We start from the raw sequence: 26832 nt of genomic DNA, 5'->3' as shown, positions 1-26832 counted from the left end.
TCAGATGACTCGTTATCTGAGTATGCTCAAGACTGATATTCGACAGTTTGTGTCTACACAGCGATGTGATACCCTCCTGGATCTTCAGGAAGCCGCGAGGCGGCGTGAGTTGGAGATAGAGCTGCAGTTAAAGGAGCAGCGTCAGGCACCGACACAGTCTCAGCCGGCGCCTAAGCGATCTAAGACCGCTGATACTCGGACTGGGAGTCAGCAGAGCCGCACTTGTGGAAAGTGTGGCAGGGGTCATTCGGGGGTGTGTCGAGCAGGAGGTGGATGCCACGAATGTGGCAAGGAGGGCCACTATGCCAGGGACTGCCGTCAGTCCGCCCCTCCAGCAGATATGAGGATTTGTTACCATTGTCATCAAGTTGGTCATGTGAAGACCAATTGTCCGCAGCTCGCCGCCAAGCCGGCGCAGGGTCCCGCGTCAGCTACTGTGAGGATTGGGGATGGGAGGCCAGTCAAGGTGGAGCCTCCGAAGGCTTAGGGTCGCGCCTTCCAGCTCACGGCCGAGGAGGCCAAGGCAGCACCGGATGTGGTTGCTGGTACGTTTCTTTTCTCTATCTCAGTTATTGTATTTGTGTTATGATCATTGGTTGTACCTGTGAATAGGTACGTTTTTAGTGAATTATTTGTCTGCTTTGGTTTTATTTGACTCGGGAGCGAGTCGGTCGTTCGTATCTCAGACTTTCAGTAGAGGGTTTAGTGTGCCGGTAGATGAGCTTGAGTGTCCGTTGCGAGTTTCGATCGCCAACGAGCACGGGGTTTCTGCTTCTTCGGTCTGCCGGCGATGCGAGTTGGAGATTTTCGGGGTGCTCTTCCCGATAGATTTGATTCCTATTCCCATGGGGGAAGTGTGCGTGATCGTAGGGATGGATTGGCTCAGTCGATTTGGCGCCATGATCGAATGTGAGGGACAGCGAATGGTAGTTCGAACCCCAAGTGGGGGAGAACTGGTGGTATATGGCAAGGGCACGAGGATGGGATCAGGGTTTTGTTCGGTGGCCAGGGCTCGACCGTATATTCAGCACGGGTGTGCCGGTTATTTAGCGTATGTGGTAGATACGCGGGTTAGGGATCAGCCCTCGGTTTCGGAGGTCCCAGTAGTTAGAGAGTTTGCTGACGTGTTTCCGGAGGAGTTACCCGGAGTGCCTCCGAAGAGGCAGGTTGAGTTTAGGATTGATCTAGTGCCGGGGGCGGCACCTATCGCTAAGGCGCCGTACCGACTGGCACCGCCAGAGATGCAGGAGTTGTCATCTCAGTTGCAGGAGCTGCTGGGTAAGCAGTTTATTCGTCCGAGTAGTTCCCCATGGGGAGCACCGATCCTTTTCGTCAGGAAGAAGGACGGTTCGCACAGGATGTGCATTGATTATAGGGAGTTGAATAAGTTAGCGGTGAAGAACCGTTATCCACTCCCGAGGATAGATGATCTTTTCGATCAACTGCAGGGTGCATCTTGGTTTTCCAATATCGATTTGAGGTCCGGATATCACCAGGTCAGGGTGAGGGAGGAAGACGTGGAGAAGACCGCGTTTCGGACTCGTTATGGTCATTACGAGTTCGTGGTGATGCCGTTTGGGCTCACCAACGCGCCGGCAGTGTTCATGGATTTGATGAACTGGGTCTGCAGACTGATGCTCGATCTCTCGGTCATTGTGTTCATAGACGATATATTGGTGTATTCCAAGACGCGAGAGCAGCACGAGGAGTACCTCAGGGAGCTGCTGGAGGTTCTGCGACGAGAACGGCTGTATGCCAAGTTCTCAAAGTGTGAGTTTTGGTTACGAGAGGTCCAGTTCCTCGGGCATCTCGTTAACCAGGAGGGGATTTTGGTCGACCCGGCCAAAGTTGAGGCCGTTATGCAGTGGAAGATTCCGAAATCTCCCACCGACATCAGGAGTTTCTTGGGATTAGCAGGGTACTACCGGAGATTTATTCGAGATTTTTCCAAGGTTGCAGTACCCCTCACTCGTCTAACGAGGAAGGGGGTGGATTTCCGGTGGGGCCCTGAGCAGCAGAGGGCGTTTGAGACCCTCTGGCGATGTTTGTGTGAGGCGCCAGTGTTGACGCTCCCCGAGGGAGTCGAGGATTTTGTGGTATTTTGTGATGCATTCATCACAGGTCTGGGGGCGGTCCTCATGCAGAGGGGACGGGTCATAGCCTATGCATCGCGGCAGCTGAAGCCTCATGAGACGAGATACCCTACGCACGATCTTGAGTTGGGAGCGGTGGTTTTCGCTCTCAAGATTTGGAGGCATTATCTGTACGGGGTCCGATGTACTATATACACGGATCACAAGAGTTTGAGGCACATTATGGATCATCCGAACCTGAATATGAGGCAACGCAGGTGGCTGGATGTAGTCAAGGCCTATGATTGAGAGATCCTTTACCATCCTGGTAAAGCGAATGTGGTTGCGGACGCTTTGAGTCGCAAGTCAGCTGGGTCTTCTACCCCGGCAAGGTCTATGAGGATAGCGGTGGATTCCCCGCTTGTGAGCTTGATTAGGGATGCTCAGGTCGAGGGCATGAGACCAGAGAACTGGAAGATGGAGCGGATTAAGGGTGAGAACGCCCGGTTTGTTCAGGATAGCCACGGATTATTGACCCGACATAGTCGGGTTTGGGTTCCGATGACCGGAGGGATCCGGCAAACAGTGATGGAGGAGGCTCATAAGTCTCACTTTTCTATACACCCGGGGGCCACCAAGATGTATCGGGATTTCAGTTTGAGCTACTGGTGGCCGTGCATGAAGCGAGAAATCGTTGGGTATGTTGAGAGGTGCTTGACCTGTAGGATGGTCAAGGTCGAGCATCAGAGGCCGCATGGAAAGATGCAGCCTCTGGAGATTCCCATGTGGAAATGGGAGCAGATCACGATGTATTTCATTACAAAGTTTCCGAGGACGGCGAAGGGGTTTGATGCTATATGGGTCATCGTGGATCGGTTGACCAAGAGTGCCCATTTCTTAGCCATACGGGAGAGTTCGTCGGCTGAGAAATTGGCCGACATGTATGTCAGCGAGATTGTCTCTCGCCATGGGGTTCCAGTTTCTATCGTTTCCGATAGGGATGTCAGGTTTACTTCCTGTTTTTGGTAGAAGTTCCAAGAGGAACTGGGTACGCGACTGCATTTTAGTACAGCTTTCCATCCGCAGACAGATGGGCAGAGTGAGCGGACCATCCAGACCCTCGAGGATATGTTGAGGGCGTGCGTTATCGATTTTGATGGGAGTTGGGATTCCCACCTACCGCTTGCAGAGTTCGCCTACAACAACAGTTATCATTCCAGTATTGGCGCCCCGCCTTTCGAGTTGTTGTATGGTCAGAAGTGTAGAACCCCAGTCTGCTGGGGTGAGATTGGGCACAGGGTTATGGGGCGGACAGAGGTAGTTCTGTAGACTACCGAAAAGATACAGCAGGTTAGACAGCGTTTGCAGACCGCTCAGAGTCGGCAGAAGAGCTATGACGACAGACACCGATCTGAGTTGGAATTTCAGGTGGGTGACATGATACTCCTGAAAGTCTCACCCTGGAAGGGTGTGATCCATTTCAGGAAGAGGGGAAAACTGGGTCCCCGTTTTATTGGGCCGTTCAGGATCGTTGCCAGGGTTGGCAAGGTGGCGTATAGGCTGGAGCTTCCGAAAGAGCTTAGCCGAATTCATAGCACGTTCCATGTTTCGCAATTGCGAAGGTGTATCATGGACCAGGAGGCAGTAGTATCACTGGACGACATTCAGGTCGATGAGCGCCTGAATTATGTGGAGAGGCCGGTGGCCATTTTGGAAAGTAAGAAGAAGATCCTTCGGAACAAGGAAATACCTTTGGTGAAGGTGTAGTGGGAACATCGGAGGGGATCCGAGTGGACATGGGAGCCGGAGGCGGAGATGCGTGAGCATTACCCGGCATTGTTTATCCCAAGGGACTTCGAGGGCGAAGTCTAGTTCAAGTGGGGGAGAATTGTAACGCCCCGATTCTCAAGTATGGATTTAATAAAAGGTTATTTGGTTTTATGTCCTACTCGACGAGTTGGTTGCCCTACTCGTCGAGTAGCAGCGGGGTGGGATCGCGTGTTTAGTGACCTACTCGCCGAGTCCATGAAGGGACTCGACGAGTAGGAGCTGGAAGATGAAACCCTAAATCTTGGGGTTTTGCACCCTATTTAAAGGAACCTCAGCCTCCTTTGGCCTCTTTACAGTCTTTGAGAGCTCATTGAAACCCTAATTCGTGTGGTACTCTTCTTGGTGTGATTTAAGCCTTGGAAAGAAGGTTGGCTATGAGGGAAAAGCTTGAAGAGCAAAGGAGTTGAAGCAAGGAAGGTGTGGGAAGCAGAACTTACCCCAGCTAGCATCTTCTGGAGGTATCAAGTTGCAATCTTTACTTCCCTTTCCTTCTAGATCTCTTTTCTTTTGGTTGAGTTTTAGGGTTTTATGGATTTTGAGTTGATATGGCAACTTTACGTGAAAAGCATGCTCTACAAGCTTGGATCTGTAGTTTGGAGCCATTGCATGGCTTAAATAAGTCTGTATGGCTTAAGGACTGAAGGAACTCGGCGAGTCACAAGGTTGACTCGGCGAGTCGTATGAAGATGACCGTGAACTCGACGAGTTGAATGAGCAACTCGGCGAGTCCGATGAAGATTGCCATAGACTCGGCGAGTTGTATGAACAACTCGACGAGTCGTATGAGTTTTCTCCAGGACATGTATGCGTGTGTATCCTTCGTGTTGCAAGAGGGAAACTCGACGGGTGGCCTTAGAATTGGATCAAGAATCGGAGGAACTCGACGAGTCACCTCGATGACTCGGCGAGTTGGAAAGTGCTTCAAGGAACTCGGCGAGTTAAGGTCAACATGGACTGTTGACCTTGACTGAGGACTTTGACTTTGACCAGGGGTTGACTAGTGGGTTATGAAGTACCTTATAAGGTTAAGGACTTATGGGTATATTGTGCTATGGTAATAGGTGGTGGAGCTTGTGTCAAGTGATTCGAGAGTTAGGATATATCTACCGAGTTGACATCTGTGAGGTGAGTTATCCTCACTATATCGATTGGGTCTACGGCACCAAGGCCGGCCCTTTTAGTTGTTATCATTATGGTATGCTATATGTGGATATGATCTGTTAGATCGGAATCAGGATAGACAGTATGTTATGCTCTTATGATCTGTAGGGATTAATATGTTAGTGACCTGTTAGGTCAGTGCTCTAGTTATGAGTGATTGCCATGTTTGGTGATCAGTGAGATAGATATGTTTGATGATTATATATGCCAATATATGTTAGTTATGCGTACATGATTAGTAGCTTGTTGCTTGGGTTGAGGCGGTCCTGCTCTGTGCTGAAGGCCAACACACCCTATGAGCGGTCCGGGGAGACTGTAGGCCCACGTGGCGGTCCAGTCATGCCGAAGGCTCGGTATAGATTCAGTTGGACTGTAGGCCCTGGAGGGCGGTCCAGTCAGGCCGATGGCCCAGTATGCATGTTGATTGATTGATTATTACGGACATGGTATTATTAGTGTGGTATTGGTATTTTGGGGGTAGCTCACTAAGCCATCGGGCTTACAGTTTTCAGTTTATTGTTTCAGGTACTTCAGGAGTTCATGGCAAGGCGAAGGCGTGACCGTACCGCTCCTCATCCTTATGATCTGGCTTTTGGGACACTCTGATTGGATAATGAATTGAAAACACTTTTGTAAACAATTGCTATTCGGTTTTATTTATGCTTGAAAAGTTTAAATTTGGCGTAAAATTTATGGATGTTACACATGTTGTTATTTTAAATAATGTTCAGCTCATGTCTTTTATCAGAATTCCCGTACTGCTTGTGTTTTTGTGTCATTTTCAGATAATTCGAGTGGAGTGGTACTTTGGTAGCAGTTGGATGCATATTTGGAGCCTAAATGAAGTTGGAACTGAAGAAGGATTCTAAGGAATGACCTGGAGTGCTTAAACTGAAGAATCGCGTCCAAATCGAGCCGAAAACCCAAATCTGCAATCGCATTTTTGACATATCTGTTCGCATAAATGTGTCGAGGATTTGCAAGGTCGAAAAAATCCATCCAATAAAAACGAATTTCTGCGATCGCATAAGCATATCTGCGATCGCATTTTTCTTACGCAACTCCCTAAACTTCAGAAATAGCATCATACTTCATTTAAGGGAAAATCTATAAAAAATTTGAAAATCTACAATCGCATTTGTCACTTTTGCGGTCGCATTTTCTGATTTCTTGTTCTAGAAGCTTCTGTCTTGCATATAAATATTGCCCTCCTCATCAGATTCGAGAGAGAGAGACGGTTCTAGACAATAAAAAAAACCCTTCTGAAGGCGATTTCTAAAAACTTTCAGCGATTTCTGAAGATCTGAAGGTTGTGAATCATCTCCTACACTTAGTTTAAAAGATTAATCAGTTCGCCTCTCTTTTTATTAGTTTAGATTCTTTTTTATCCATGTCTGGATAAAACCCTAGTTTTCAGTTCCGCATTAGACTAGTATTTTTCAAGTGATCAGTAATCAGATCAGGTTTTTGATTTGTGTTTCTATCTAGATTTTTCAGTTTTAAACTTAATGAACGTTTGATTTTTAATCTAGTTAATCTGATCACCTGGATAGGGTTTTATCATTACAGTTAATCAGTTAATAGAGTTTGTAATTGTTCTTGTCAACTGATAATAAGTAACAAGTATCAGATTGGTTCCGTGTTAGTGATTTAACTCTGATATAAACTAAAATGTCATACCTTTACGCTTCCGAGCTTATGAGAAGTATTAGGTATTGCTGGGAATTTTACACAGACCTTAATACAACTTTTCTGATCTTAATTAAGTGCTTATTTAATTAGAAAGTAAAAAAGTTACGCTTAACTGAAGAGCTTGTATTGGTTAATTTAACTAGGTAAAAGAGATTACAATAGAGCTTGTTAGTTTTTCTCAGTACCAGCTTAGATAGAACGCATTTCGAATAACCAGACATATGTTGATTGCATGATTAGGAAAGTCGTAGCAGAGCTGAATTCATTTTTATTTCTGAGTTTATTTAGTTTATTTTCACTGCAATTTTTAGTTTTTAGTTTAAATCAAATATCTCCCTTTTATAATTTATGTTTATTGACTAGAATGTGCCTGATGCGTGCAAATAGCTACACCTAATTTTACCTCCTACCCTACTAGTTATTCGACCCAGGGCAGTGTACCCTTTCGCAAATAATATAGCACAAACAGTTGGGTATCGAACACAGGGAACGGATTAGCAAAGTAACTTACCTACTAAAAATTAATCTAAAATCCTAAACAAAGGTAAATTGGTTTTTATCTAATTTTGCAAGTTTAGACAAACTTAATTACTCAACAACTATTTAATCAAATATTCAAAACACTTCTGTTAGTTTGAATCCACTTTCCCTCGATGGTTAGCAATTAATTATGGAAAATTCCCGTTGGTTACCAATTAATATATTATTAGCAATTCGATTCCAAATTTACTAATGTTGATTTGATTCATGTAGAGTTATGCATGGTCGTACATAATTTAACACAGAATCAATTATTAAATAGGATTGGAGCTATGTAGGATTGAGTTAACAAACACAATTATGTTCACAATAGGTGTTCTCCAGCACAGCCAAATTCAAATACTTTAATTACTTATCTAAGATTGGTTCGATCTTAGCTCTAATAATCTAATGTTCACTAAATTACTAGGTAATAAAATTCATGCAGATTAATGGTCACTAACTACACAGAATATGAATTTAAGCAATCTAGTATCAAATTAAGCATGCTAGGTATAAACAATCAAACACAAGTCATTAACCAACTAGAGAAATCCATCTAACATAACTAAACCATGAGTTCCAGCTTCATCTAGCAAACATAAGCAGCTAGATTTAGCTACTCGTAGAAATAATCAAACACACAATTCTCATAATTAAAATCATAGTAATGTACCAAACTAGAAGAAAGTATGATCTTCTTCTTCCTCCTTGGGTGTTATTACCAGGTTCCTGCCTTCTTTTCCTCTGAAAAACGACTTCTGGAATCTCTCTTCTATCCAGATAACCTCCTAAATCCAAAAGCATCAAGGCTATTTATATTTATTTGAATTCACTCTCCTCACGTCATGAGAAAGGTCTCTCACGTCGTGAGCTCGATATTAATCCGTATCGAACACGAATTCTTGCTTCCGGATGCTTATCTTTTAGAATGTCCATGCTCACGTCGTGAGACACTAATACTCATGTCATGAGAGCGAATTTTGTTGAATTCTTCATCTTTTAATCTTTTAACCTCCAAAGTTCTGATCCTTGTCGCTTTTAGTCCTTATTCTTCAAGATGTCTTCTTTTGGCTGCAAAATGTAATTTAATCTTATAAGTATCATTTATCTATGCAGATAACCAAAATATGTACAAAAATATATTCAAATATTGCCTAAAAATATGTATAAATATGGAAATATCAAATACCCCACACTTATCTTTTGCTTGCCCTCAAGCAAAACTAATTATTTTTAATTCAAACTTTCATCAAGCATCACATAAGACAATCCATTTCGAACTCATCCATTATACCAAGACCGCCATGCGTATATTTGTGGCTAAAATCCTAACAACCTCCCAATCCTAAATATTCACAATCCTTATGAACCTTCACCCCTTAGTTTATATGACACTCATTTCTGCAACCCTCCGAATCAATCCTCAGAAATCTTTCTTAACCTCAAGGTATTTTTGGTTAAGCTACCCAAGCATACATAATCTAGAAATTACAACTTTTGATACCAATATGGAGCTCTTTGATGTAACACCCATAAAAATTGAGCCAAATTAAAACATTTTAATTCATTCAAAAACCATTAAGTTCATACATCTCGTTTTCAAAATAGTTTAAACATCAGAGTATCCCCCAGGATCATATCACATAAATCATAAAACATGAGGAGCGGTACGATCACGCCTTCGCCTTGCCACGATCTCCTGAAGTACCTGAAACAATACACTGAACTGTAAGCCCGAAAGCTTAGTGAGTTACCCCCAAAATACCAACCACACATGAACATACTCGTAACATATCACAAATAGAATAGCCATGCACATCGGGTCTACTGTGTGACTGGTCCGCCCGCACCGGGCCTTCAGTCCACCTGGTCCACCCTCCGAGTCTACAGTATGACTGGTCCGCCCACACCGGGCCTTCAGTCGGCCTGGTCCACCCTCCGAGTCTACAGTATGACTGGTCCGCCCACACCGGGCCTTCAGTCGGCCTGGTCCACTCTCCGAGCCTCGGCATGTCTGGTCCGCCCTCTTGGGGCCTTCAGCCTATCCGGACCGCTCGCTGGGCCTTCGGAATATCCGGTCCGCCCTGGGTATGTTGGCCTACTGCACAAAGCAGGACCCGCCTCAACCCAACCCCCGTCAAACAACCATATGCACATAAAACAATTAATCACATAACAAATCCTTAACCAGACAAACAGTCTAACATATTACATAGCATATCAACATCCTAACCAGGATTCCGACCTAACCGGTCACTAGCATAACATTACCCTATATACCGGGTACCGACCTTAACCAGGTCACTAACATAACACCACCCTAAATACCAGGGTGCAGACATAGCAAATCAATACATATCAAACAATTACCCGGATTTCCATCCGATAAAGGGTCGGCCTTGGTGCCGTAGACCCTGTCGATATAGTGAGGATAACTCACCTGCAATTGTGGATTGAAGAGATAAGACCAAGCTGCTCCGACCACCGACACGAACTCCACCACAGAACACTACCAAAGAACCAATACCAAAATTACCAAAATACCCTTGGAAGTCAAACTGGTCAACTCTTGGTCAAAGTCAAAGTCCTCAGTCAAAGTCAACCTTCCTAGTTGACTCTACTCGCCGAGTCAACCCGTCGACTCGTCGAGTTCTTATACTCAGAAAACTCCCATAATACGACTCAACTCGCCGAGTCGCCCCAAGACTCGTCGAGTTCATCGATCTCGGAATTCCATCATGTCCAACTCACTGAGTCGCCAACCGACTCACTAATCCAAAGCTTTAACCAAAAGAGGTTGGGTTCTGCGACCAGACTCGCCGAGTCTAAGAACAGACTAGCCGAGTCCAAGGCAATCTTCAACAGACTCGCCGAGTTGTTCTTCCAACTCGCCGAGTCCATGCACATGTTCATACAACTCGTCGAGTACACCCATGTGACTCGCCGTGTCTCTTCAGTTCTCAATCCATACAGAGGCTTTTCGAGCCATGCAGGGGCTCCAATCCATAGATCCACTCTTCTACAGTCTAACCCTCGCATAAAGTTGCAAACTTTACGTGAAACCAAGGAGATATAGGCCCAAAACACACTAGGGATAGGGCTAAGGACTAGGGGGCTTCACCAACAACTCTTAAACAGAAGCTTTATGACATTTTGGACCATCACAAGCCTAGATCTAGAGTAGCAACCCCAGATCTAAACTCCAAACCCGAAATAGATCTCAAACAAGCCAAGGAACTCCAAATCAACCACTAAGGATGAACCAAAAAGGAAATAGCTTAGGATAATGGCTCCTTACCTCTGAGATGTGCCCAAAACTGAGGTAGATTCCAGATCTACTCAAGCCCCTTGATGCTAGCCTCTAATTCCTCAAGCTCCTTCCACCAAATTCCTCTTCCAAGCTCCAATCTCCTCAATAATGAAGTCTCACACGAAATTAGGGTTTTCTGGAACTCTTTGGGGGAATAGGAGGCTGGGAGAAGGACATAAAGTCCTTTAAATAGGGTGCAACCCTCGGGATTAGGGTTTCTCATTCCAGCACCAACTCGTCGAGTACATCTTCCGACTCGGCGAGTTGGCCACTTAACCCGCGATCAAATCCCGCTCCGACTCGACGAGTATCATACCTACTCGTCGAGTAGCTTCCTTAATTTACACTTAGCACCCTTCAACTTCTTGCTTCCGAACTTGGGATGTTACAATTCTCCCCCACTTAAATTAGGCTTCGTCCTCGAAGCCTGCGGCAACACAAACTTCCGGATGATACTCCCACAATGCATCCACTGATCTCAAACCAGCCCAGATTCCTTCAAACACAGTTATCGAATCCCTAAAATCCATCTCTTCCCTTGCAGGGTCCTGATAACTGCTTCAAGCCGGCCACTGGCTTCTTTTCTCTGATGACAACACTCATCAACTAAGTGCCACCTGAAGACACTACCTTACTTCCGTCTTACGCATTCATTCGCCACCTGCGAAAACTGGATATCATTCTAAACCACCGGGTCTTGACCCAGTATTAACTCGCTATCTTTCGCCCAACTGGCGCTACCTCTATTAACTTGCACCGATGGAAACTCATCCCGTTTCCTCCCTTATCAAATACCTATCGCGCTGACATAATGGAACATTTCACAGCTTCCGAGCAACCCTCCTGCACACCCAGCTATAACGTTCATACGCATCGTACCTGGACCAATCAGCCTCGGGCTGGAAGACCAGACACGCCTACGATGGTCCAGCCATCCCTAGGATGGAATACCACTACATCCATAGCTCATGACCACAACCATAATTCGGAATCCAAGGATCTACCCTTGCATCACTTCCGAGCTCCCCTGACTACGCGTTAGTGTTAACCGTTCCACAACCTCAACGGGCATCCAACCCATATGTGCTTCCATATATCTGGTACAATCCCAGTGCTTACTACCAATAACCGAAGCACTTCCGATCATCCTTATACTCTGCTGCCTTCCTCTCAGAGGACCCACACTCCTTCCAGAGCTACATACCTTTCCTTTCTAGGAAGTCTACTCAACAACCCTTACCGCACCTATAAGTGCCACTGAGCTAACTCCACTCTACACTATCCATGTAGAGCAACTACTATTCTCGAACTCCCATATACTTCCGAATCCGATCACATAAGTAGCAAGGCCCACGCACGGCCTCCAGCCAACTCCATCATCATGTTCAATACTTGGGGCCAGACCATATCGATTACTATTGCATGGCGACATATTCACTTATTCTCCGCATACAGATCTACTAACACATACAGAGGCTTCAGCATGACTGGACCACCTTACCAGGCCTTCAGCCTATCTGGACCACTCTCAGAACCTTCAGCATGTCTGGACCGCCCTCCTGGGCCTTCAGCCTGTCTGGACCGTTCTCCGAGCCTTCGGTCTGACTGGTTCGCCTTCTGGCCTTCAGTCTATCCGTACCGCTCAAAACCGTTGTACACCATCCTGAACCATTATTCCTGGGAATCTCCCCCATGCATACTGTTCTAGCCCTCTTGGGGTTCCGAACTCCAGCTCCATTCCATATACTCAAATCCTGGCCAAACCCTAGGCCTTACAACAATCATTCACCTTTTCCGAAAACCATGGTCTGTGCTCCGCCCCACTTGTCTACCACTTGCTCTCACCGATCCACACCCTCAGCAAAACACTGCTGAAATCCAAACAGCTAACCATCCTTGGATGCATGCTGTTTCACCGGAGAATTTTCCAATTCTCCCCCACTTAGTGCACCGACTACTAACCACCGATGCATAAAACCGGCATAGCTCAATCGCCTTTACTTGATAAAGCTCCCCCTCTTTTTCGGAACTAAATCCCTCCGGAGTGAGCAATCTCCGTAGAACACTCTCCTGTCATCGCACATCCCGAACTCCAAGGTAGTTCGAATCCCAACTGCACACTTCTTGCATCGCAGTCGTTATCCCTAGCAACGAGATCGTATACCTTATCTTTCGACCAAGAGTCCTTCTGAACGCTAACTACAACTCCTAACTACTAAGATCCTCAATCATACTACGAAACATGTGGAACAATGCAGACAGATTAACAATACCACATAATCAACAAGATAACAAGATATCAAAATGGAAACATACCCGCAGCTGCATCTGGCTCTGCCCTGACCTCCTCTGCTGTAAGCTGGAATGCGCGTCCCTGAGCCCTCGGAGGCTCCGCTCCACCCTGACCCCCGCCAGTAATCCTCAAAGTGGCCGATGTTGGAGCCTGCACCGATCCAGCAGCAAACTGTGGGCAGTTGGCCCTCAAGTGTCCAACCTGATGGCAGTGATAACAAATCCTCATATCCTGTACTGGGGCTGACTGACGGCAATCCCTCGCATAATGCCCCTCTCTCCCGCACTTGCGGCACGCACCACCGGACCTACAAACTCCGGTATGACCCTTCCCACACTTCTCACAAGTGTGGCTGCTCTGACCCCCAATCCTGGACTCAACAGTTTTGAACCGTTTCGGCGCCGGCTGCGACTGCACCGGGGCCTGCCTCTGCTCTCGCAGCTGCAACTCAATCTCCAACTCACGCCGCCTGGCGGCCTCCTGCAACTCTAACAAGGTATCACATCTATGCGTGGACACAAACTGTCTAATATCCCTTTTGAGCATACTCAGATACCGGGACATCTGAGCGTGCTCCGACACGAACTCCGGGCAAAACATCGCCCTCTCAGTGAACATCCTGGTGATCTCCGTCACTGACTCTGAATCCTGCTTCAGCTCCAAGAACTCCTGAGCCAACCTCTCTCTCTCAACCTGCGGAACATAACGAGTACTGAACGTCTCCCGGAACTGATCCCAAGTAACCGCAGCCTGCTGTGCATCAGAATAAGATCTCATAGTCAACCTCCATCAATCCTTCGCCCCGAGCCTCAAAAGTTTAAAGCACACCTCACCCTCTAATCCGCAGGGCATGAACATGTGAAGAAACAACCCTCCACGTCTGACAACCATCTCATAGCAACGATCGGATCCTGAACTCCATCGAAAGTAGGGGGCTTAGTATTGTCGAAATCCCGATACTGAAAACCCCGACTGGCTCCTCCCCCTACCGCCGTTACAGCCGATGTAGCTGCCGCGGCAGCCATCTCAGTAAGAGCTGCATAACGATCATCGAAGTACTCCCTCATAGCGGACTTAATAGTCCCAAACAACTCCTGGATCTGACCCCGGACAATCTCGACCACCTCCTCGCGGATGATCTCCCTGACCCGATCCTCTGTCAACATTGGCCCCTCCTGGCCGATAATCTCAGGTGCCACTGGGGCCTCCTGCTCACCCTGTCCTGATCTCGATCAGGATCCAGTCACGACACGCCTCGTAAGCACTATACTGCAATACACCAACAAGATCCTCAGATACCTCGCATAACCTCCAAGAACTAACCTCTAACCAACAACCTAGGGGTTGTGACTTCCTTGACACGTGTATGGGTCATGTGCTTTCAGTAGTACGGGCCCATACTACCTTCCACACCTACCCATATTTGTTTCAAGTATCACCACAACGCCCTAAGCACCAACATACATAGCAAGCACTCAATCCTCACCCCTAGAGGAATACCGAATATCTCATATCAAGAAAACCCTAGGCTAACAGGCATCACAAATCAGGCAATTCTATCATGCAATTCCTGAAGATCCCTAGCCTAGTACTAGCATGTTGTTCTAACATATCACATAAACAAATAACTTGTATGGTATTTTGGGGTCTACTTACTGGCTCTGGCTGATCGTACCCTCTGCATCCTCCTTTACTTATTTCGAAAACCTTTTGAAAACCATTTTGAAAATCCCTCCTTGATTTGAGACTGGATTCACACGATTGTTCCTCCAATTCACTCAAACCAAGGCTCTGATACCAACTTGTAACACCCATAAAAATTGAGCCAAATTAAAACATTTTAATTCATTCAAAAACCATTAAGCTCATACATCTCGTTTTCAAAATAGTTTAAACATCAGAGTATCCCCCAGGATCATATCACATAAATCATAAAACATGAGGAGCGGTACGATCACGCCTTCGCCTTGCCACGATCTCCTGAAGTACCTGAAACAATACACTGAACTGTAAGCCCGAAAGCTTAGTGAGTTACCCCTAAGATACCAACCACACATAAACATACTCGTAACATATCACAAATAGAACAGCCATGCACATCGGGTCTACTGTGTGACTGGTCCGCCCGCACCGGGCCTTCAGTCCACCTGGTCCACCCTCCGAGTCTACAGTATGACTGGTCCGCCCACACCGGGCCTTCAGTCGGCCTGGTCCACCCTCCGAGTCTACAGTATGACTGGTCCGCCCACACTGGGCCTTCAGTCGTCCTGGTCCACTCTCCGAACCTCGGCATGTCTGGTCCGCCCTCTTGGGGCCTTCAGCCTATCCGGACCGCTCGCTGGGCCTTCGGAATATCCGGTCCGCCCTGGGTATGTTGGCCTACAGCACAAAGCAGGACCCGCCTCAACCCAACCCCCGTCAAACAACCATATGCACATAAAACAATTAATCACATAACAAATCCTTAACCAGACAAACAGTCTAACAGATCACATAGCATATCAACATCCTAACCAGGATTCCGACCTAACCGGTCACTAGCATAACATTACCCTATATACCGGGTACCGACCTTAACCAGGTCACTAACATAACACCACCCTAAATACCAGGGTGCAGACATAGCAAATCAATACATATCAAACAATTACCCGGATTTCCATCCGATAAAGGGTCGGCCTTGGTGCCGTAGACCATGTCGATATAGTGAGGATAACTCACCTGCAACTGCCGACTGAAGAGATAAGACCAAGCTGCTCCGACCACCGACACGAACTCCACCACAGAACACTACCAAAGAACCAATACCAAAATTACCAAAATACCCTTGGAAGTCAAACTGGTCAACTCTTGGTCCTCAGTCAAAGTCAACCTTCCTAGTTGACTCTACTCGCCGAGTCAACCCGTCGACTCGTCGAGTTCTTATACTCAGAAAACTCCCATAATACGACTCAACTCGCCGAGTCGCCCCAAGACTCGTCGAGTTCATCGATCTCGGAATTCCATCATGTCCAACTCACTGAGTCGCCAACCGACTCACTAATCCAAAGCTTTAACCAAAAGAGGTTGGGTTCTGCGACCAGACTCGCCGAGTCTAAGAACAGACTAGCCGAGTCCAAGGCAATCTTCAACAGACTCGCCGAGTTGTTCTTCCAACTCGCCGAGTCCATGCACATGTTCATACAACTCGTCGAGTACACCCATGTGACTCGCCGTGTCTCTTCAGTTCTCAATCCATACAGAGGCTTTTCGAGCCATGCAGGGGCTCCAATCCATAGATCCACTCTTCTACAGTCTAACCCTCACATAAAGTTGCAAACTTTACGTGAAACCAAGGAGATATAGGCCCAAAACACACTAGGGATAGGGCTAAGGACTAGGGGGCTTCACCAACAACTCTTAAACAGAAGCTTTATGACATTTTGGACCATCACAAGCCTAGATCTGGAGTAGCAACCCCAGATCTAAACTCCATACCCGAAATAGATCTCAAACAAGCCAAGAACTTCCAAATCAACCACCAAGGATGAACCAAAAAGGAAATAGCTTAGGATAATGGCTCCTTGCCTCTGAAATGTGCCCAAAACTGAGGTAGATTCCAGATCTACACAAGCCCCTTGATGCTAGCCTCTAATTCCTCAAGCTCCTTCCACCAAATTCCTCTTCCAAGCTCCAATCTCCTCAATAATGAAGTCTCACACGAAATTAGGGTTTTTTGGAACTCTTTGGGGGAATAGGAGGCTGGGATAAGGACATAAAGTCCTTTAAATAGGGTGCAACCCTCGGGATTAGGGTTTCTCATTCCAGCACCAACTCGTCGAGTACATCTTCCGACTCGGCAAGTTGGCCACTTAACCCGCGATCAAATCCCGCTCCGACTTGACGAGTAGCATACCTACTCGTCGAGTAGCTTCCTTAATTTACACTTAGCACCCTTCAACTTCTTGCTTCCGAACTTGGGATGTTACATTTGAATTCTTCACTTCTTTGATATTTGATCTTTGATTTCTTTGAATTCACCACCTTTTTGTTTGATTTTTGGTATCTTTAACTTTTGATTCTTCAGAATTTTTGATCTTTTGATCTTCATACTTGATAGCTCCAAAATTCTTTTTGGTAATTTCTCTCTCTTTTTTTTAATTTCTCACTTTTTTCGCTCAAATCCTACATGTTTAAGCAATGGAGCTTAACTTCAACCTTAATTGGTTAGAGGTATTAGTCTAAGTGCAATGACTACATAAGCTCTCCTGGATAGATTTCAGGTTTAGGCTGCAAAACTTATTATGCCATATAAACTACCAGATTACATTTCATATCTCATGGCTTTTCACTAGGAATTGGGAAACCACAAATATACTATAACATATTTTGGCTCAATTAAACATTTGAGCTCTCATTGGATCATCCCACATAACACTAGCAACTTAAGTTTTTAATTATCATTAGATTTTATTTTTAGATTATTATTTCAAATCTATTTCTAAAATTTCAAAATTTTAAATTTTTCTAGCAATTTACTTTTTCGACCCCCTACCCCACACTTATTACATACAATGCCCTCATTGTATGCATAAAATAATTTAAAAGCAATAAAAAGGGAGAAAAGGAAACAGACTCCCCTGGGGTAGTAGTGGCGAGATCGTTTTCTGACCAGTACGGATAACTTGAACATCTTGAACTTGGACTACTTCAAATATGGAACTTGGATCTTTAGAGATATATGATATGTAGTATGTGCTGACAAAAATATGAATCCGAGACTTGATTCTTCAACAAATGTGGAATAGAAAATTCTTTAAAGCATAATAGAACAATGTGGGAAAGCATACGTCACATTGCATAGTTGAGAGAAAGAGTCATAAGCAGCTTCATGATATCCCCAATAAGGGAATAGTGACCCATTAAGTGAATATGTAGCTAAAGGTCTTCAATTTCGTAGAAATGTCCGATTCACGACGTGAGGTATATTATTCACAACGTGATGTCGTGTAAAATCAATTTCCGAAAATCATCGATATCGGGCTCATGACGTGAGATAGATGTGCTCACGTCGTGAGTACTGGGTCTCACATAATTCTGTTTTGTAAAGCCTTCTTTCAATAAGTGCAATGCAAACTTTTGTCTTAACAGATTAATACCCTTCTTAAACTCTATATGACGTGACTCTTCTCTATACTTTCTTCTCTCTCGATTAACCCCACACTTATCTAAAATTGTGGGTCTCGAACCTTGACTCTAAATACCCGGCTAAAACTTGTATATGTTCTCATATCTCTAATTCTCTATCGTCTTTCGCGTTTTTCTCTCACAAATTTCTGTAAATAAACAACCAAAGGAAGTGGAAAAGAAACATAACAATCTTAAAGTTTTGTTACACAACCAAATCAAACACACCGAAAATAAACCAGACAAAAAAAACTAAAATAAAAGGATAAAAATTAATCATCATCCTCATCATGCAATCTGCTTCCTCCAGCTCCATCATCTCGTGGCATCTATAACTCCTCCCATGTTGGAATGTAGGGTCATTGGGGTGGTATTGTAGGAGGTGGCACTACATTCATATGTGCAAATAAAGTGTCGAGAATTTGGGTGTTGTAGTTCATTCCTCCACGAAGATTATCCAATTACATACCCACCCGACTCTGAAATGGATCGGTAGGCACCCCACCCTCAAATTGTTGAGGTGGTTGTTGCGGTTGTCCCCTCTCTCCTTGAGCTCTCACATTCCTCCTACCTCGAGGTCGCAGCTGCTGTTCGGGTTCCTCTTGTGGTTGTTCAACGCCCTCATCATCACTAATTGGTATACTCCACTGAGTACCCATATTGACCACCACCCGCATTGTCTTCAAATAACCAAAAGAAAATTCATTCCACTCCTTGCAAGTAAGAGTCCTTGTTATCCCGGTAATGATTACTCCATAAGAACATGCCAAACGGGTAACAAAATGGCCACTACATCTCGGGCTCCCAGGACGAGAACTGACCGCATGCTCGGCCAAGTACCTTACCAATAAATAAGGAATGTTGCAGCAGACTCCTGGTTGCAAGATGGTCCATAAAAAGAACAAATTGATTTTTGTAACCTTGTCCCCATGCTTTTTATGATGAATTCTAAAAGTGATGAGTCGGTGGATCAAGAGATGAATCGGGGATTTGATGTTGCTTTCGGGAGATACACCCGAATTGAAATTTCCCGTAGCAATGTGACTCCAGAATTCATACCCTGTCATACCCCTAAAATATTCCCGAGCAGCTCCTCGTAAAAATGCAGCAAATATCGGGGTCAACGTTTCATGGGCCTCATACAAACCCATTCTCCACACAAATTCAGCAAGACTACACTCCCGATACTCCCCTCCTAAACGGAAAACCAAAGCTTGGGGGAAATTGGGGTTTTCCACATTATCTTGGAACACCACTGTTGAGAAAAACTTGACACATAGCTCTTTATAAACACTTTCTTGAATTGCAAATAAATTGCTCCAGCCTTTGCATGTAAAAGTTATCCCGTTCCCCGTAAAGGTTTTGGTGAGAAACGGGTTCAACCGATCAAGCAATCCTAACTCCCTTAGCTTAATCCAATTACTTGTTGGGACCACAGCGAACTCTCGACTATGAAGCCATCCCAGTCGATTAGTATACCGGTTATACACTTTGCAAGATATGTTAGTCGGGAAGGAGTAAAATGGGTTTAAGTTTGCAACACCACCTTGTGCTTCTTCAACATCCCTCCTAGAAACCATATGCCTGCAAGAACAGCAAAATAACAAAACCCAACACCAATAGCCATTAAATATTAATCAGCAAAAACAAAGCATTTATGTTCTTCAATTTTCACGTCGTGAGGTTCAAACTCGCGGCGTGAGTTTGGTGCGAAGGCAGTTCATCATTTGTTCTTAAATCGAACCAATTTCGGGAAAAATAAGTGCAAATATTGCATAGGGTTTTGTCAAATAGTAATTCTAAACACTAATAAGCAACATGCAAGTCGTATTTCGCACAAAATCATGAGTAATTGCAAATCTTGAAGATATGAGTATAAACCCTAACCCCTAAATCTAGTTAATCGGTCAAGCAATAAGATCATGAATTGTTTACCTTAAAATGAAGATTACGTAAGCAAGAAAGTAGATGGTGGATAATATTGCCGAAGTCAAATGTAGGGGGCCAGAGAGTTTGAGTTCACTTCCTGAGTAATGAAAAAAAATGGAAGTCAAATGTTCTTCTGATTTCTTTAACTGTGGTCCTGTGTCTGTGAGGCTCATGTCGTGGGCTTTATGCCTCACATCGTGAGTGTGGTCTGGGCTGAAAAATTCGGGCCTTTTCAAATGAACACGAGGTGGGCTTTTGACCCACGAGGTGTTGTCGAGGTTTTACATATAAAAGGTCCAAAAAAAACTTTAATTTATTTTACCACTCACATTTTAAGGACCCCACACTTGATTTTCACCATTTTCTTAAATAATTTAAGGAGTTGATGATTAATTATCCTAAAAATCAACTAAACCAAATGCAAAAACGAAAAGAGATCGCAAACCAGACTCGGGTTGCCTCCCGAGAAGCACTTCTTTTTGTTGGAGTCATGAGCCGGACTCCGTGCCGCCTCACGTTGAATTTTTCGGAGTGTCCATCACCAATTTTATTTTATGCTCCTTCCACCTTCTTTTGTATGCTTGAACTCGTCTAATATATGCCTTTTTAGAATTTTCTTTTTTACCTTTCACATCATTTTCTTCAAGCTTTCTCTTAATCCCTTTATGCTCCATAAGTTTATGTCTCTCTTTTCCTTCATCCTTCAGCTCTAAAGGTATATCCTTCTTATCCACAATTGAACATTTTAATTTTGAAGTAACTTATCCCTCATCACTGGATACTAAGTCTTCTTCACTTTCCTTACTCACCCAAGAAGTTGGAGTTTTATAAGCAATCCCTTCAAAAACAGTTGGTATGGATGCTCTTGGTTTTGTGCGTTTTATTTGTTGAATCTCTTCTTCCATAAGTTTTTCCAATTCTTCAATCTCATCTTCTTCATCAATGTTGAAGACTTCACCTTGAGCATCACCATTTTGAAATCCATCTTCTACTCCAAAGGTAACTTCATCATCTCCCACTCTCAAAGTAAATTTTGACTCGTGAATGTCTACCAAGGCCCTAGTAGTATTTAGTATAGGGCGACCAAGAATTATGGGGACATTTGCATATTCCTTCATATCTAAAACGACAAAGTCAATTGGAAAAACAAATTTCCCAATTTTTACCAAAATATCCTCCACGATGCCTATTGGATGTGTCACTGAATGGTTAGCCATGTGAATTGTCATTCTTGTAGCCTTCAATTCTGGAAGATTAAGCTTTTGATAGAACGAAAAAGGCATGAGATTTATGCTAGCTCCAGAATCGACTAAAGCATAAGTCTTTGTGTTATTTCCAAATTCACATAGAAGAGTGAGACGTCTAGGATCTCCCATTTTCTTTGGCAACTCTCTCAATATCACTCTAGAACTCTGCTCACTAAGAATCACCTTAGAATTCTTTTCTAACTGCTAGCGAGTATCCAATAAATCTTGCAAGAACTTAGCATATTCAGGAACTCTAGACAATGATTCAATGAAAGGGGTATTAATTGAAATACCCTTCACTCGCTCCATAAACTTTAAGTGTTCTTGTTCCGGTGGATGAATATGAGATCTAGACGGAAATGGAAGCAGGGGACGATAAGCTTGCACATTGGATGAATTTTTCTGATTAGAACTTCCCCACGTCGTGAGCATTGGAGGCTCGCGTCATGAGTTCAAAGTTTTAGCAATATTCTATTCTTCGAGTTTGGACTTCTTCCATCTTGGTCCGGATTGATGTGGATTGACTTCAAGGGCTTCAAGGAACTCGGAGATGGTATCATCTTCAGTATCTATTACCATTACATGTGATCGAGGCTTTTTCTCAGGAATTTTTGGAGATAATTTTTCATTTACCAAAGTGGTTAATTGTCGAAGTTGGGCTTCGATATTTTGGATCGATGTTTGGTGATTCCTCAGCAAAGCTTGTTGGTCTCTCATGAGATTTTGATGTTCCCTTATCACCACATCGGTGTCATTATGTCTTTTCTCCGAATCATCCATGAATCTTGTTAGCATGGACTCAAGATCAACTTTCTTTTCAGGTGGTTGCTCTTTTTGATAAAAGCCTTTATCAAGTTGCCTATACTTTTATTCTTTTTTCTTCTTATACTCATCATATGGCAACCACTATTTCTTTGGTTTCCTCCAATCTTCATCATACTTATCTCCACTCGAGTAGCAAACTTGCACCTTCTTATTTCCATTATCATCCAAGTGGCAGTATTTTTTCCAGTGCGGACCATTAAATCTCTCACAACCAACTCTAATAGCATGAATTGACTGGTCCATCTTTGTCATCCTTCGGTCCATAGTTTTTAGCATGGCTAAAACAGGTGCCATTTCTTCAGAAGTTCCACTACCAATTCCCTTTGCCCCCATCATGTCTAGGATTATGGTACTCACGAGAATGCTTGGAAAATTCTTCAATTAACTCCTTGATTTCAGCCGGATTTTTCTTATTCAATGGCCCTTGAGAATCAAGGAGTTGCCTTGTCATGACATTAACCCTATCATAAAAAATAGAAACTTCTTGTTGCTCATTCAAGTCATTTTGGGGGCAATTCCTTATCAATCCCTTATAGCATTCCCATGCTTCGTATAGTGACTCCCCCAGTTGTTGTTCGAAATTCGTTATAGCTTTCTTGAGTTTAGCAACCTTGGAAGGTGGGCAAAAGTTTTCCAAAAATTGCTCACGCATCTGCGCCCAAGTAGTAATTGCACCGGGTGGAAGTGCTTTTAGCCAATCTTTAGCGGCTCCATTGAAAGTAACGGGAAGCATTCTCAAAAGCACCGTCTCTCTTGGAACATTAGGTATGTTGAAGTAATCCGCTATGTCATTGACTTCATCAAGGTGTTTGTATGCATCCTCATAGTATTTCCCGGAAAATGGAACGTCTTTAAGCGCGGAAAGAATATGTCCTTTAAGCTCGAATGTGGTAGTGGCTGGAATCGCGGGTTGCACTAGACCGGGACAGGTGTCCTCTCGGATTCTCTTCTTGTATGCCTCCATGGACATATCAGTAATATTTGCCATCTCATTCTCTGGCTCATCTTCGGGTTCACTTTCTTCAAATTCAGGTTCAGTCTCGTATTCGGTATCGTTAGGATTTTTCTCTAAGCTTTCAATCTTATTTCCGTCTTTTGAAGAATTTCTAGACTCTCCCACGTTCGTCCCTTTCTTCTTTCCAAAAACTTATTTAAGGTCTTTGAAAGGTGACTTCTTTGGTGGTTAGTTTTCTCCTTCGTTTTTATCTGTCTTTTTGTGAAGGGCAGACTCTGGATCTTCAAGCGGTGGTATCAAAGATGTGTTGGATCCTCGGGTCATGAACTACTGCAACAAAAACAAAAATAAAAACGTAAAAATGAACAAAAACTACTTAAAAATGCCTATTGACTGCTTACCCCGACGTGGTAAAGGGCACCACCTCGTGCTGTCGCAGCTTATTTAATTAGAAACGAAAACGAAAGAAAACGAAAACTACTGAGCTCACGTCGTGAGCTTCAAGGCTCACGTCGTGAGTTCAGTTCTGAAATAAAAATTAATGCAAAAATTAACTTTTTGCAGGTATTACCCCACAAAAAGGATCGATTAACCTAAAGCAAGTAATATAAAAACTAAAATAGTCATTCCCCAACAACGGCGCGAAAAACTTGATGCATGCAAATAGCTACCCGGCCCAGGGCAGTGTACCCTTTCGCAAATAGTATAGCACAAACAGTCGGGTATCAAACACAGGGAACGGATTAGCAAAGTAAATTACCTACTAAAAATTAATCTAAAATCCTAAACAAAGGTAAAATGGTTTTTATCTAGTTTTGCAAGTTTAGACAAACTTAATTACTCAACAACTATTCAATCAAATATTCAAAACACTTTTGTTAGTTTGAATCCACTTTCCCTTGATGGTTAGCAATTAATTATGGACAATTCCTGTTGGTTACCAATTAATATATTATTATCAATTCGATTCCAAATTTACTAATGTTGATTTGATTCATGTAGAGCTATGCATGGTCATACATAATTTAACACAGAATCAATTATTAAATAGGATTGGAGCTATGTAAGATTGAGTTAACAAAAACAATTATGTTCACAATAGGTGTTCTCCAGCACAGCCAAATTCAAATACTTTAATTACTTATCTAAGATTGGTTCGATCTTAGCTCTAATAATCTAATGTTCACTAAATTACTAGGTAATCAAATTCATGCAGATTAATGGTCACTAACTACACAGAATATGAATTTAAGCAATCTAGTATCAAATTAAGCATGCTAGGTACAAACAATCAAACACAAGCCATTAACCAACTAGAGAAATCCATACTAACATAACTAAACCATAAGTTCCAGCTTCATCTAGCTAACATAAGCAGCTAGATTTAGTTACTCATAGAAACAATCAAACACACAATTCTCATAATTAAAAACATAGTAATGTACCAAAATAGAAGAAAGTGTGATCTTCTTCTTCCTCCTTCGGTGTTATTACCAGGTTTCTGCCTTCTTTTCCTCTGAAATACGACTTTTGGAATCTCTCTTCTATCCAACTAACCTCCAAAATACGTAAGCATCAAGGGTATTTATATTGTTTGAATTCACCCTCCTCACGTCGTGAGCTCGATATTAATTTGTAGCGAATACGAATTCTTGCTTCCGGATGCTTATCTTCTAGAATCTCCATGCTCACGTCGTGAGACACTAATACTCACGTCGTGAGAGCGACTTTTGCTGAGTTCTTCATCTTTTAAGCTTTTAACCTCCAAAGTTCTGATCCTTGTCGCTCTTAGTCCTTATTCTTCAAGATGTCTTCTTTTAGCTGCAAAATGTATTTTAATCTTATAAGTATCATTTATCTATGCAAATAACCAAAATATGTATAAAAATGTTTTCAAATATTGCCTAAAAATATGTATAAATATGGCAATATCAGTGCCTGACGCAAAAAGGCATTGACCATTAGGCTATGTCCCTGAGGATTAGACCATGCTTCCCTGTGCTATCCATTAGTGAAACCAATAGTGAAATATTATTTGCCTAATACGCCCATGACAGCGTGTTAACAATACACAATCCAGTGGGCCAACATTGGTTCCTTCGACCCACGAGTATAGTGAGAAGACTCACCACAGTCGGTAAACATATAGATCTCACACACGAGCTCCTGGCACAAGAATCCCCCACCCCACCCCCCCCCCCCCACTATACATATCCACAACCAAATACTAATTAACAATTAAGGTGGTAATCTGAAATCAAGGGTCCAAGTTCAAAGTTACATTCTATCGTTCGAGGGTAAAAGACACTTTTACTGTAACATCCCATTTTGAAGAGAGTAATTAAATAATAAATTAGGAGCCCCGGGAAGTAATTATTATAATTATTTTATATTATTAGGGCTCAGAAATTAAATTAGTGGGGTGTTGGTCTCGGGAAAACCAAATGGCAAGAATTGAATCTCCGGGGGTTAAAGTGTAAGTTCGGGACTTAGTTTGTAAAGATTTTCATAAGTCAAGGGCTGATTGGTAACATTTTGGACTTGAATTGTAAGGATTTTCAGGAGGAGGGGTTAAATGGTAACTTATGGATCTTAATTGAGAAGAAGTTGTGAAGGAGGGGCTGTTTTGTAACTATTAGACTTCTTATGAAAATGAATTATGGATCAGGGGTTTAAAGGGTAAATTTTGGATCGAAATTGAAAGAAAAGGGTGAAGGAGGGACCAAAGGTGTTGTTATGGAATGAAGTTTGAAGGGATCAGGTATATGAACCCGTCACCTTCACAAACCCTAAACCTAACCCCCATATTGCAGCTGTCATCTCTTTCTTTCATCTCTCGGCCGCCACCACTTTGCTCCTTCCTGTTCCGATCAACCCAAGGTCACCGGTGGATCGTTGCTGCCGGCGGAAACGTCCCTTGCCGCTATCTCTCTATCGACGACGACAATCCTGGCGGAAGCCGCTGCCGTTCGTGGTTGGGAAGACCGGGCCTCCTTCTCCGGTTGTATGCTGGTGCTCCGTCGCACGCCTCCTCGTTGAAAGAGTGTCGCCGCTGCATTTCTCGGTTGCTGCTACTGCCCGGTTCCGTTGAAGAGAAGATGTATCAGTTTCCGTTGCTGCTGTTCCAGGTGGAGAATAACCGCCGCCATCCCATGTTGTTCTGTCACACCCCCGAAACCAGACGGCGGAAACGTACGAGGGCTCGCGTGACTTAAATTGAATATCATCACAATGAATATACATGAATCATAACATAAACATCACCATGCATCAATACATTACAACAGATATTGTTCACATCCAGTACATTGTCTTAAACATTACACATTCATAACATAAATTGTTCGAGAGTTTTTAAAACATAACATCCTAGCGTACTTGATATTACCCTGCAGCTTACCTGTTACCTGAGAATACAAGTTATTTTGAAAAACGGTCAACATATGAAATGTTGGTGAGTTCATAAGCAGGGTTGTGATAAAAATGATTTGTGTAGTTTGTAAAACCCAGAAAATCCGATATTTTCTGAAAAGACAGTTGTTTATCAAAGTGTGGAGATCCATAAGTTGATGCATGAATGATTTCAAAACCTGTATATAAAAAAAAGAGTTTTGTATTATAGTTATAGAAGGACACAAGCGAGTGATGTTGATTTCCTCGAAAAACCCGATGTTTTCCGAATACATAAAATACAGTTACTTCTCAAATTGTTATACTGCCACAATGAATGATTTTGATTACTCTTCCTTGATTATTCGGATGGTATTGGATTAATTAATTTTTGTGAGTCGTTATAACCATGCATAATGATGACTAGTTCGTCTGTCTTG

General features: G+C 43.4%; 1 non-coding gene across 1 annotated transcript; it reads left to right on the top strand.

Moving 5' to 3' along the window:
- The first annotated feature begins 22544 nt into the window (after positions 1–22544).
- On the top strand, positions 22545–22651 carry LOC145110242 (small nucleolar RNA R71). The gene has a single exon (XR_013709625.1). It is a non-coding gene; the product is annotated as a small nucleolar RNA R71 (small nucleolar RNA).
- The last annotated feature ends 4181 nt before the right edge of the window (positions 22652–26832 follow it).

This window comes from Lactuca virosa, chromosome 4 (genome assembly GCF_052849685.1).
Source record: "Lactuca virosa cultivar CGN04683 chromosome 4, Lactuca_virosa_CGN04683_v6, whole genome shotgun sequence".
Classification (NCBI taxonomy): Eukaryota; Viridiplantae; Streptophyta; class Magnoliopsida; order Asterales; family Asteraceae; genus Lactuca; species Lactuca virosa.
The sequence above is the reverse complement of the archived record's forward strand: the minus strand, read 5'-3'. Positions and strand labels throughout refer to the sequence as shown.